This window comes from Mustela erminea, chromosome 8 (assembly GCF_009829155.1).
Source record: "Mustela erminea isolate mMusErm1 chromosome 8, mMusErm1.Pri, whole genome shotgun sequence".
Classification (NCBI taxonomy): domain Eukaryota; kingdom Metazoa; phylum Chordata; class Mammalia; order Carnivora; family Mustelidae; genus Mustela; species Mustela erminea.
In genome coordinates this window covers 37511050-37524090 of record NC_045621.1, presented here as the reverse complement: position 1 = coordinate 37524090, position 13041 = coordinate 37511050, and the positions used below count along the sequence as shown (strand labels likewise).

The following is a 13041-nucleotide window of genomic DNA, read 5'->3' as shown; positions in this document are numbered from 1 at the left end:
GCTCGGGCCTGCTTTCTTCTTGACTCCAGTCTGCTTTCTCTAGGACCTGTGGGCAACTTGAGGCCCTGAATGGTGGTCTCTCAGAAAAACCCTGTTCTCACCTGAGTTAGGCCTGACCTAGGGCCCTGGGCACAGCACCTCGGAAGACATTTGCTAGAGCTGAGCCTCCGGCTCACAAGTAACTTGGGGATTCCAGCGCATCTGCGGCGCCTCTTACCCACCCCCTCTGCTGCCTCATGGGTCGTGTTTGACTTTTCACTTTCCCAAATATATGTAAATCTACAGTTGATCCTTTCCTAAACTACCACGTGCTCAATTAGCTGTTTTCAGATTCCTCTGCCCTGGAGTAGAAATGGCCTTCATAAAGGGAGTCTCCCCACCCACTGCCCCCTGCTCCTCCCAAGGGCTGCTCCTGGGCAGTTTCCGGAGGATCTTCCCCTGGTTAGCATTCTGACTGCATCTTGTGTTGTCTTCATCCCTCTGGGGTTGGAACTTGTAACTCCGGCCCCCCAGCAGGCCCATATCATCAGCTGCTTTCTTAGAGCTTGTTTCTGGAGCAGCCTCAACTCAGAGACACAAGGTCAAGTTCAGACTCCACCCATCCCAGTCCTGTGCCCCCAAGCAGCCGCCTGCATTCTGCTGTTAAAACCTTCTTCTGTCTGGTCATATATTCCAACAGTCTCCCCCAGAGTGGGGCAGAGACAGCGTTTGTCTTTCAGGGGTGTTGTGAGGGTTCGGTGTGATGATGGATGTGTGAGTGTACATTACAAATACTTGGGAAGATTCTAGGCTGCTTAGGGGACTTCCTCTGTTTTTTCCTGAGATACACTAAATATTTTGATAAATTAAATGGAAAGTATCCAGCAAGATATACTGTTTAAGATATGTATTTGATGCAAATATCATAATGAAGGTAAACTGATAAAAGGAAAGACCCAGTTCTATATAATTTGTATTGTATTTCTACTTGACCAGCGCTTCTCTGATGAGAAGGCCATTTCTCGGTTGTTGGAAATCCCACTGTAGTGTGGGTTTGGGGGAGCAGGGATTGGATGGAGAAATCAAGGCAGGGAATGGACATATGGGAAAAAGGGGGTAAGGTGTTTAACTTCACACCAGTATGTGTCTGTTCTGATGCATATTGGATTACCAGCATGATGTAATATTGTCCAAGTCAAATCTAAATTTTACTCCCCCAAACTTTGCAAGTAACTATTATTTACTTCCCTTGTCTCTTAAAATAATTTATCTACAAGGATATAGTTTGTATACCTTGGTAAATAGTTTCAATTTTATTTTGTATTGATTTTTTAAGTTTTCTTTTTTTAGTGGATTAAAATCCTGGGACATGGAGCTAATATTTTGCAAGAATATAGTGCTATCACCAGTGTTGCAAATGTCATTAGTGTTACCAGAAGACATCCATTTGAAATGTTAGCTTACATCTGATGTTATGTTTGGTTGTAACAGGACTATAACGTCAGACTTAGGTTGGGGGTAAGGACAGAGATCAATCAAGACGGATTTTCTAGCACTGATATAATTTTATACTCTTGAGATACGAGGAATTTTATGAACTCCAATAAAATTTGTGCTCATTTTGCTCATAAAAAATTTTCATGGAAAAAGTTTTATCTTGGGTTGAAATGTATTGCTCCTCAGAGGAAAAATTTTTTAAAATTTATTTTGGTATATTAATAGCTAAGGAATTTTTTTTCTCAAAAATTATATTCAGGTTATGACGAGGAGACAGTGATATTGAGTAACATCCTTTCTTTCTCTAAACCATTATGTTCCATTTGGAAAAGTTGTGATCTGATGTCTTTTTAAATTTCCCAAGTTAAAAATTTTAAGTGTTTTATGTAGCTTTGTATTGGCGCTCACAATCTTTCACTGTTATTTTTTCTCAAGGTAGGGGACAGTCTTGTCACAAGCTCCTTCTGAGGAAGAATGGCTAGCTTCCTCACAATTCAAGATTGGTTACACCTACACACTGACAAGGACTTACTTGACGAAGTCTTTTTACCTCATAGAAACTAGATTTATCTTCTGTAGCCATCGTGGAAGTCTTATGCTTACCACGCTGACATGTGTTTAATGCTCCTTTTGTTAAATTTTTTTTTTAAAAGGCAGCTTCTTAAAATGATTCCTTTTTACGATACTGGGCTCTCTAGACATGAATACAGTTTAGCTCAGTACCAAATGATTATTCTGCAGAGTATAACAGCATTCAGTTGACAGATGAACAAAGGGAGGCCAGTGAGGGTGGGAGGAAACTTCCACGCCAAAGGGACAGTGAAGTTCCAGAGTTACGGTGCTGTATTTTGGTCACTTCCGCTCCTTTCTAGAAAGAAAGGCACTTGGGGGAATTGACTGTCCCTCTCTGCCCTTCCTTCTTGATGGGTTCCATACAGAACTGAATGACCACAGGTATTTTAATACTTCTACCCAACAGAGCAGAGGAGTCCCTTCTGTGTCTTTGGGAGATGAACTTGGTCACTGTCACCTGCTTTTAACAATTATTCTTTTAAAAAGTTTATTGCCAAGAGCCTGTGTGTGTTCTGCGAGTTCCAGATGATGATGATGTCCTTGTATTTGAGCTATTTCAGAGACACTCCGCTGGATGTTTAAAAACAGCTTCCCCTCGCTACCATTGCCTTATGAATATTTATACTCTTTCATGGAAAGAAAGAAATGATAAAATATTTCACGAAGTGTGTAGCTCTGCCTTCTGTGCCTCAGCGCGTCAACCCCTTTCCCCCGTGTTGTCATCCAGTTGCCACACTCCTGCCTTCTCCTTCATCATCCCCTCGGCTTCTCCTAAATGTGCTTCTTTCAACTACGTTATTTATGCACTGTTTGAGGTCAGTGACTAAACTGACCTTCGTGTGGTGTTGTCTGCTCTGTGGCCAGCAGCTAAGGAGCCTGGGAGCCCCCTGAGTGATTGATCTGCCCAATGGTTCATGTCCCCAGATAGGAAGGATTTCTGTGCAAGCAGTTGCCTGTCTTGTGTGAGGTATTTTTGTTTCTTTTTTTACTTGGAGTTGCTTGGACACATTGCTCTGACAGACACTCTCAGGGATGAGGGCCAAGGCAGCCGTCTGCTGTGTGGCCTCTGTGTGAAAACACGTCCTCAGAGTGAAAGCCCCATTGAACTCCTTCTCTAGGCTTTTCTTTCTCTGGTCACCTGCCCCTCGGCATACCTCCCAGTACTTCTCCTTGGTGAACTCTGTCCACCCACTGCCTGTCCCCTTCCCACCTGGGCCACCCCTTCCCCACCTTCTCCAAACCTCAGCACCCCCCACATCGGTTCCTCTCCAAGACCTCATTTGAACTCTCCTGATTTGGAGGCTTTAGGAGAAAAGGGGCCAGCCCCAGATTCTGGTCTACCTGGATTCTCAAATCCTCTTAAGCTCTCATAAATTCTTTCAGACACACAGACAACCCTGGAATATTCTCATGCTTCTTTTGATCAGAAAATCCAGGCGGGGCAAGTCTGCTTTACTCATACTTTTGTTCACCTGCCTGCTCAGAGCAACCCCGCTTTTTCCTTCACACTTCTCTCTTTTATAATCCAGCTCTCTTGTCACCTCCGTCTGGTTCTTTGTTTCTTTCCTCGTCTTTGAGGCTATTTTTGTTTCAGTGCAGCGCATTCTCTTCTCCGTTCTTCCCTGACGGTGGTCCAGCTGCTCATACTTGTCTTTCTGCCTTCCTTCCTCTTCTCCTGCCTCTAAACCACGATTTTCCCCTATCACCTTTGACTGCCTTTGTATCATCCTTTCTTACAATTTTTAGTACATTTTTAACATCTAATTTATCTCCTAAAAATAAGTGCATTTTTATGTTTAATCTACACACAGTGGTATTTCATTTGTGACCTACTTAAAAAGCTGCTCTTAGGGCTTGAAGATCTGCTTTAACTTCACAAAGAAGTGAGTGGTGTGTAGCATTAGCTCATAGCAATGTCCTTGTAGGAGCTGGGCTGGCTTCGTCAGGACTGTAGATACTAAATTAGCTATAGAACCCTAGAAATAATGACTTCAGGTCTTTTTAACAGATGTTTTAACTAGATTAGAAATTTTCCCATTCTGTCTATGACCCTTCCTTGCCTCCTGGGACCTGCAGAGCACTTTGAGTTCCCTTGATTCTATGTTTTCATCTTAAAAAGATTCTTGTCTTGCAAAATGATTTCTCAAGCAGTGCATTCTCTTTATTTTCTTCTCTTGACAAATAAGGAGGAATAATGCGGTACATTGGCAGGTGCATTGAAGGCTGAAAACTTTCTTTTCCTTTGGTAAGATGGCACTGGTGCGATGGCCCTGCCCAGCCTCAGGGTTTAGATCAGATTTCCCTGGTAGATGTATCCTCCCTGGCATCATGTTAATTTCCTTGGAGATACAGTCTTTTGTAGTCCAACAGTTTATACTGACTTAAAAAAAATTACAGAATTTTTAATACACAACCAACTGATGCTTTATTCCTAGACAGAAGTTCCTTATCTGGCTTAGTTGGACCATGATTTTAGGGTGGCCATGGGGTTCAAATGTCACTTTTCGAGAATCCCATGCATCTCCTGCACTACAGAGTTTTATGTGTTTGTGCAGTCTTCTTCGGATAGAGCCCAGAATTCATTGGCTTCTCAAAGATATCCAAGTCCTCCAATTTTAGAACCTTCACTTTAAGCTATGCATGTGATCCCATGAGAATACATTTACTTTTCAACATTCTCTGCTCATTGAGTGTGGTATCTTTTGGCAAATGTAGTGGCTTCCCTTGTCCCCGTATCAAGAAACTTAACCTACTTTTATTTACCTACAGTTGCAGGCAGCCGGGCTGTGGGAAGTACTCAGTTCTGCATCAGGTTAAGAAACTACACATTTTTGCCTCGCATCTCCCAGGCACTGTGCCAGCCTGGAAATGTACAGATGACTTAGGTGTGGACTCTAAGTGAGTGAATGGGGCAACAAAGACAGAGACAAGGGCCGCCTGGGTGGCTCAGTGGATTAGGCTGCTGCCTTCGGCTCAGGTCATGATCTCAGGGTCCTGGGATCGAGTCCCACATTGGGCTCTCTGCTCGGCGGGGAGCCTGCTTCCCTTCCTCTCTCTCTCTGCCTGCCTCTCTGTCTACTTGTGATCTCTCTCTGTCAAATAAATAAATAAAAATCTTAAAAAAAAAAAAAGACAGAGACAAGTGCTGTAGACAAGGGAGGTGCCAAGGGGCCTGGGATTCAGAGGAAGGAGTGCCTAAATGCCAGGGAGAGATAGAACAGGCAAAGCGGTCTCCTTGGATGAACAGAGAGTGGTGTGTGGCATTTTGATGGCATGGGAGTCTGTCATTAAGGTAATTTAGTGATAGTGCTAGAAATTGATTAATGGCCATCACAGCTGGAGATGGGATTTAATTTCAGCATGTGTGTGATGGAATCACCTACGTACTCCATCCGTTCCTCCAGCTGCCTCTGGCCTTGGATGTGAGCAAATTCCTATAAAGTGCTCCAGGTATGAATTTTATTTCCTGGGTTCTGTTTCTCTTCAACAAGCTTCTTGTCTTTTCCATGAATTTCCAGGTGGTCCTTTGGAATCCTTCAATAAAGCTCTCTTTTCTTGATCCTGAACACTCTCCCCCTCTCTCTGTCCTCTCTCTGGGTAAACTCTTCCTGTGAGCCTTGACCTTTAAAATGTAAGCTTTGAAAAAAAAAAAAAAAAAGTAAGCTTTGGAAGCAAGTCCGTAGGAGCTGGGATGTTTCATCCTGTAAGTCTGATGAAGAGAATGTTTTGGGGGAGTGTGTCCCAACAAGGCAACAGACACCATGAGGACCATACCAGTTAGGGAAAGGGTGTTGGGCAGTATTCAAATGGGAAAAATTCCAAAGGAAAAGACGGACAGGAGATTTCTTAACATCATAGTTTGGCTGGAGAGCTTCCCGAAGTCATGCATTGTAGTCAATATTTTAGGATTTTTTTTTGCATGGGTTTGTTTTAGTCATTTAGACATCAGATGTCCTAGAGAGACATCTTACTTAATCTCAGCCATTTCTTGATGGATTCTTTTGTTTCTTGGGAGATGAAAATAGCCAGGAGATACATAGGTCAGACACTGCCCCTCTCCTGCTGCTGGGCTTCTTCATGTTGTTAGTGGCTAGTTTCCAGCTCTGTGTGACCAGCCCCTGGCCATAAGGACCCATGTTGCTCCAGCATCTGGAAGACACAGGGTGGCAGGGAAGGGGTGTGAAGAGAAAAGGCCAGGGCTAGACCAAGACTTGTCAGAAGGAAGGATTCCCAGGTGGAGTAAAAGATGCTTGGCATAGATTTTGCTCTTACTTGTCAGAAAGGCCATTGGGAGATGCAGAACCAAATTGGTAATTCGCCTCTTACAACTGTGAAGATTTTACGGCCTGCTTATCTCTCTTCCACACGCTCTTTAGTTGTATTTTTCCTGGCTCTGATGTCCATTTTAATTAGTATCTCAATATTTAATGGCATGCATTCTCTGTGAGCTCCTCAGATCTTATAGAATAAGTTAGACTATAATGAAAGAAGATAGTCATTGGGGCATTTAAAATTTCAGTATATTCTTTTACTGTACCTTGATAACACCTTCGTGATGGTGATGTGTTTTAAGACCACTAGAATAAGGAAGGGTATTTGCATCCTAGCTCTGACCCAGTAAAGTAGGGTTGATTCTCAGAAATGCTGTAATTCATCGTTCACATATATAGGTTGCTATCAGACTAGTTTCTAAAATGACCCTGTGTTCTTGTAGAATCAGACCTTGCTTACATGCATGAAGCCCTCAGGCTTCCTTTCTTTAGACTCCGGAGAGTCTGGAGGTCATTCTCAAACAAGCAATTTTTTTTTTTTAAAAGATTATATTTATTTATTTGACAGAGAGAGAAAGCGCAAGCGCACGAGCAGGGGGAGGGGCAGAGGCAGAAGGAGAAGCAGCCTCCCTGTACAGGGCTCAGTCCCAGGGCCTTGGGATCATGAGCTGAGCTGAAGGCAGACACTTAGCTGACTGAGCCACCCAGGCACCCCAACTAGCAATATTTTATTAGTTCCTGTTTGCGAAGGTGGACCCAATCCAATACACCCCTAGCCATCTAAATCTGGGCTTCTGAGGTCTGTGGCCCTTTGACTGTACAGTGAGCAGGAACCTTCTACCCTAAGCCCACAGGCACTGAGCCTCCTCTAGCTTCTTGAGTGAGATCTGATTTCTTACAAGCCTAAGGTCCCACTGTCCCAAGTAATCCCTTCGCCACTGTCACCACTGCTGTCTGACTGACTGCTGTTCTCTGATAGGTCTCGTCTCTGCGGTCTGGACCCTGTCTGTCTTTTTAATATTCCCAGAAGTGCTTCCCAGTTCTTATGGACTGATGCCGGCCCTCAGTGGGGCTGTTTTTTCCCCTGCCTCTGAATCCTGTGGTCTAAGTTGCTGGTGGGCCTTTTTGGATGTTCATCTCGCCGAGCCCTGCACATTCCTGTTTGTTCTGGTCTCTATGTCGTCTTGTCTCTGGTATCGTTTTCCCCCAGCTCTGTCTCCTTCTGCTTCTTTTAACTCATGACATTTTTGCTTTATCAGCTAAGTCTCACTTTTCCATCTGATAATCCTATTGTCAGCCAGCATCACACAATGTAGCATCTGACTGAATGTTCTCTCTCCTCTTTTTTTTTTTTTTTTTGTATGTTGATTTTATATCTCTAATTAGACTGTGAATTTCTAGAGAGAAGGGACCATACCATAGCTCCTTGGACCATGATGGCCATATGGTACCCACCTGAGGGATTGCATTTTGTTCATAAGTAACAGTTATTCTGCTCAGTGAATGCCATGTGAAGAAAACTTCTAGCTGTGAATGTCAGTCTTAAGAATTCTTTGTAGATTTTTGCAACCCACCTTGATGACATTTAAACTTTCCCCCCTTTATTACATTAAAAGTATATGAAATTCAAATACAAAAAAGAAAAAGGAAAGAAAGAAAGATGGAAAAACTTTCCATCATTCTTTTGGGAATGCTACATTTTATATTTTGTCCTCTAAGATGTCTTGCTCTGGCGGCATGGGGTAACAGAGTCAAAGAATATTCGAAAGGGATACCAGCTATAAAATAATTAACATCTTCTTTTGCTGAGACCTTAAGATTTAACAAAGAAAATGCAAATGTCTCACCTTTTCACGGTCACCTTAAAACCACAGTTGAATATGGTCTTTTGAATTTTCTGCAATACAGAGAAGAAACTTGGAAAAGTTTAAATCAAGAGCAATAGTTGGAACGAATATAAAATACAAGGATAGGTAAAAGACTGCCCTGCATAGCAAAATTGGGATAAAGTTCTTAAAGTTCTTATTTGTCTAGTCAGGAGATTCCTATTAAATTAAATTTTACTTAAATTGAAACCACATTGCTATAGTATTAGCAATCATGATTACTCTTTTTGCTCTTTTTATTACTGGTAATGAATATTAGAATTATTTGTTAGCTGGCTTTGCACTTCAATGTCATGATCTGCATCATTTGTGTATTGGTACCTATTGATTGTGGTGATAAATTAAGCATTGTTAACAAGAGCACATTCCATTGTGGACATGCGTGATTGCTAGAGGTGACTATCTAAGGTTCCCTGAGCCAACACAGAGCATTGGTTGCTCCGGCTGTGGTGGCATCGGGGCAGGTGAGTGAAGACCGAGATGTTTCTCTTACCCTGCAGGACAGGCTGGAGTCAGGCAGCTTGCTGATCTACCCACAGAGCTGGCTATTCCACGTCAGAGTCTTATGCAAGCGTCTCAGGTCATATTCACACACCATAACTTGTGCAAATTCTAGGAACTAATCAGGAAGTAAAGGACAACCATAGGATAGAGTAGAACCAGTCAGGGTCCATGCCTCTTAGCATGACTGTAAGTCAGAAAGCTGGTTCTGTAGATTTCTAACACCAGTTTCAGAATTTAGGAGAACAGAGAGACTGCGGGGTAAATCTCTTGTGTGGGTCTGAGGCATCAGGTGGAGGGACTGGCTTGGTTTCGAGAAGCAAACTCAAGGTATGTCTGCATAACCATAAATTCTCCCTTTCTCCCTCCTTGCTCTGCCCCATTACCTCTTTCTCTCCCTCAGCCTTTTGTTTAAAAAAATAGAAGTAGGTCATTTTACTTATAGATTACTTTGACAAAATTAAGTAATAAGGAAAATTATTTTTATATTTTAAACAACTTATTAACTCTGAAAAGAAATACATTATTCCTTAACTGATACTAGTTTTAACCCGAATCTAATCCATAGACTTTGATTGAATTGTGTTTTTATCTTTTAACTTAGAGACACACCTTCTCAGAGCCTTACCAGTTCCCTGTGACATCTTTTCTTAACTTTATGTCAGTGAAAATTTCAACTAAGAAAGTAATGTCATGAATTTCCGTGTTTATAGCCAAATTTCTTCCCCTCCATTATGTTCGTCTTTTTCTCCATTGCAGTGGGGGATGGGGGGGAGGGAAGGAGGGAAAGAGAGAAAGAAAGAGATTGAGTCTCAGGGCTCAATCTGGGACTACAGTTTTCTCTCACTCAAACGTGAGTTTCCAATTTACTCTCTTTTGAAAATTAACAAAGCTCTATGACAATAGATAGTATAAATATAAAAAATATTCATACTCTTTTGGAAAGAGGAACACATCGTATACTGTTTATTTTTTTGCCTTTTTCACTTACCACGTCACTATCATTCTTCTGTGTTAATAGCTATAAATCTGTCGTATCCTTCTTAATGGTTCTATAGTGTTCCATAGAATCTGTGTACTGTAATTTATTTAACCAATATGCTATGGTTAAACAGTTAGCTCCTTCATTTCTTCTGCCTTTACAAGACCAGTGCTCTAACCCCTGAGCTATGGAGCCTCTTCTGCCTTTAAAGACAGAATTTCAAACACTATTATAACCTCATCTCTGTATCCTTTCCGATGATTTTTTTGGGTTAAGTTTCCAGATCAAGAATTTGCTGGATCAAACGATTTGTATATATATATATATATTTTTAAAGATTTTATTTATTTACCAGAGAGAGAGAGGGGGAGAGAGCGAGCACAGGCAGACAGAATGGCAGGCAGAGGCAGAGGGAGAAGCAGACTCCCTGCTGAGCAAGGAGCCCGATGCGGGACTCGATCCCAGGATGCTGGGATCATGACCTGAGCCGAAGGCAGCTGCTTAACTCACTGAGCCACCCAGGCGTCCCCGGTTTATATATTGTAATAACAACTTTGATGCACATTATCAAATTGCTCTTCACTTTCTTCCAATTTTCACTCAGGATAGCTAGGTCACCTTTGGAATAGTGTCTTGTTGTCCTTGCGTCAGCTTGTGGCTAGTTGCCATTAACTGGATCCAACTTCGTGTTTAGATACACCTCTTAGCAACTTCCTTAGCGGTCTGGGATGCTTAGCCATCTCCACAAAGGAGGAAAATGGTCATTAACAGTTTCCAGAGAAAGAACAGTACAAATCTCTCTCTCTCTCTCTTTTTTTCCCTTGGAAAATATTTTATTTATTTATTGACACAGAAAGAGAGAGAGAGAGCGCGCACAAAAAGGTGGAGCAGCACAGGGAGAGGGAGAAGTAGGCCCCCCACTGAGACGAGTCCAACGTGGGGCTCAATCCTAGGGCCCTGAGATCATGACCTGGGCCGAAGGCAGACGCTTAACCGACTGAGCCACGCAGGCACCCACAGACGGTACAAATCTCTTTACGCCAAGATGTTTAAAGCACTTGCTCATCAGAGTCCTAGTAAATGGGAGAGTTTCATTGTATTATTGCTTTTGTACATCTGAGTCCATGTAAAATGGTGGATGGGGTGATGGGGAATGGTGAGCAGTTGCTGCGGTCATGATCTCTACCTCGTGGTCAGTTTCTAGTGACATTTCTCCTGCTGGATGTTTTACAAAGAACTTTTGTATTCCAGAAGGCTGCAAGCCCTGAGTCCATTGCCATCTCCTCTCAGATTCTTTTGCTTTCCCATTTCCATTTGCTGAAAGGAGATATTTAAGTCCCATTTATTGTAGACTTTTTATGAAGTCAGAATTATTCTCTGAGAATGGGGCAAAGGATTTTCCAGAAAAGACAAATATTTTGAAAACCCATCAGGGATGCTTTAGAAGTAATCATTTGACTTTGACCCATGATCATAATAGTTGAATTGTTTTTCGCAGAGCTCTTGGGTCTAAAACTGAGAGTAGCAAGTAAATGGACCAAAATAGGTCACATCAGCAGGAGAAAATTGTCTAGTTTTTGGTGAAGAATATAAATAATTAGGATTGCATTTCAAAAAGACTCTCTTGCTTTCTCATCTCTAATGCTCTCTCTGACATTTGGGTTTTGAATGCCATGATATTTTCGGTATTCACATACATCCCCTAACAAGCAGGACGCTCATGGTTGTCCTCTTTTAATGCCATAATTGTGAGTTTGACCTACAAAAGTTATATTTGCTCGGTAGACAAATGGAAAATACCTTTAAATAAATACACTGACAAATACTGTTTGGCTACATCAGTAATAATAGATGCCAGCCTCTGGAACATTATCGTGTTAAAAAACAGGATCAGGATCCTCGTCTTGTCCATCCATATCCCTGTTTACCATCAACCAACGTTTATTAATAAATTACCACTTTTAAAAAAAATTTTTATTTATTTATTTGACAGAGATCACAAGTAAGCATAGAGGTAGGCAGAGAGAGAGGGAAGGAAGTAGGCTCCCTGCTGAGCAGAGAGCCTAATGCAGGACTCGATCCTAGGACCCTGCGATCATGACCTGAGCCAAAGGGAGAGGCTTAACTCACTGAGCCACCCAGGCACCCAGATAAATTATTGCTTTTAAGGCACTGTGCCCATCACTGGGGCTACAAAGAAATCTAACATCCCAGTTCCTAGATTTGAGAGATTTTAGCCTCTAGGCAGGCAGGACATACTCATTATGTAACCCAGATAACTCTCATTGTCCCATGGCTTAGCCCTGTGGATAAAGTCACATCGGAGAAACCCAGTCCAGTAGCCAATAACGGATTGAAACAACGGAATCTTTATTTATTTAAATAACAGAATCTTTACTAGCCAATAACGGATTGAAACAACGGAATCTTTATTTAGTTAAATAACAGAATCTTTACTCATCTTTTTGGGAGAACACGAATAGCAGTGGGGAGAATGCATTCCTATCATGCAGCAAAAATATTACCGATCTTCTCTCCTCCTCACTGCTCTCTTAATAGTCTCCATGTGTTTGGCACTTGCTTTGTGGAGTTATCTTCCCCCACTCTCAATGTCTACTGGCCCAAATCTCAGCCTAACAGCCACCTGGGCTTTGAGGCTTTTCCCATCTTTTTGTTCTTGCTCTCCTGGCCCTTTGTTCTGTAGATGAGTATAGTCTCTTGGGTTTGTTTGCTTTTAGTTCTTCTGTCCTGAACATTCCTGGGGTTCTCCACTACAAAGAACTTGCCTGGGAACTGACCCAGCAAGCAAGAGTCCTTCCCCCTTAGAAGCTGAAGTCAGAAGAGTGTAAATATTCGTATGGTAAGCAATTGTTACTCTTGTTAGCTAGTAATACTTTCGAGATGATAAAGAACACGGAAAGAGGTAAATGAGAAGGTAAAAAGAATGTATAGTAAATATCAGATGAATTGTGTCATTTAAGGGCTACGTGAACTCAGAAGGGAAGGATAATCACCAAGCAGAAAGCTCAGGCTTTAGACTCGCATATTTTGAGCTTGGTCTTGAACTGAGGAGTAGGTGAAAGAGGGAAAGGTGTTCAGGGTAGGAGGACTGGTGTGAATGATGATGTGGGAGGGAGACCAGTTTGGCAGGAGCAATGGATTTCAAGAAGGGAGCCATGGAAGACTTGGAAGAGGACAGGAGGTGGGAGCCAGACTAGAAAGGAAGAGGAGCACAGGCAGGTAGGGGCAGGGGTGCTGGCACCATATGGTGAGCGCCGTGGAGTAGATTTTGGTGGTGATCAGGAAGGGTCAAAGTCAAGCAGGGGTGGCAGCAGAAAGCAGGACCCTGGGT

General features: G+C 42.3%; 1 protein-coding gene across 1 annotated transcript in view; it reads left to right on the top strand.

Annotated features, from left to right (window-relative positions):
- DNER (delta/notch like EGF repeat containing) overlaps positions 1-13041 on the top strand; it is a 315286-nt gene that overhangs the window by 143824 nt on the left and 158421 nt on the right. The window lies entirely within an intron of this gene.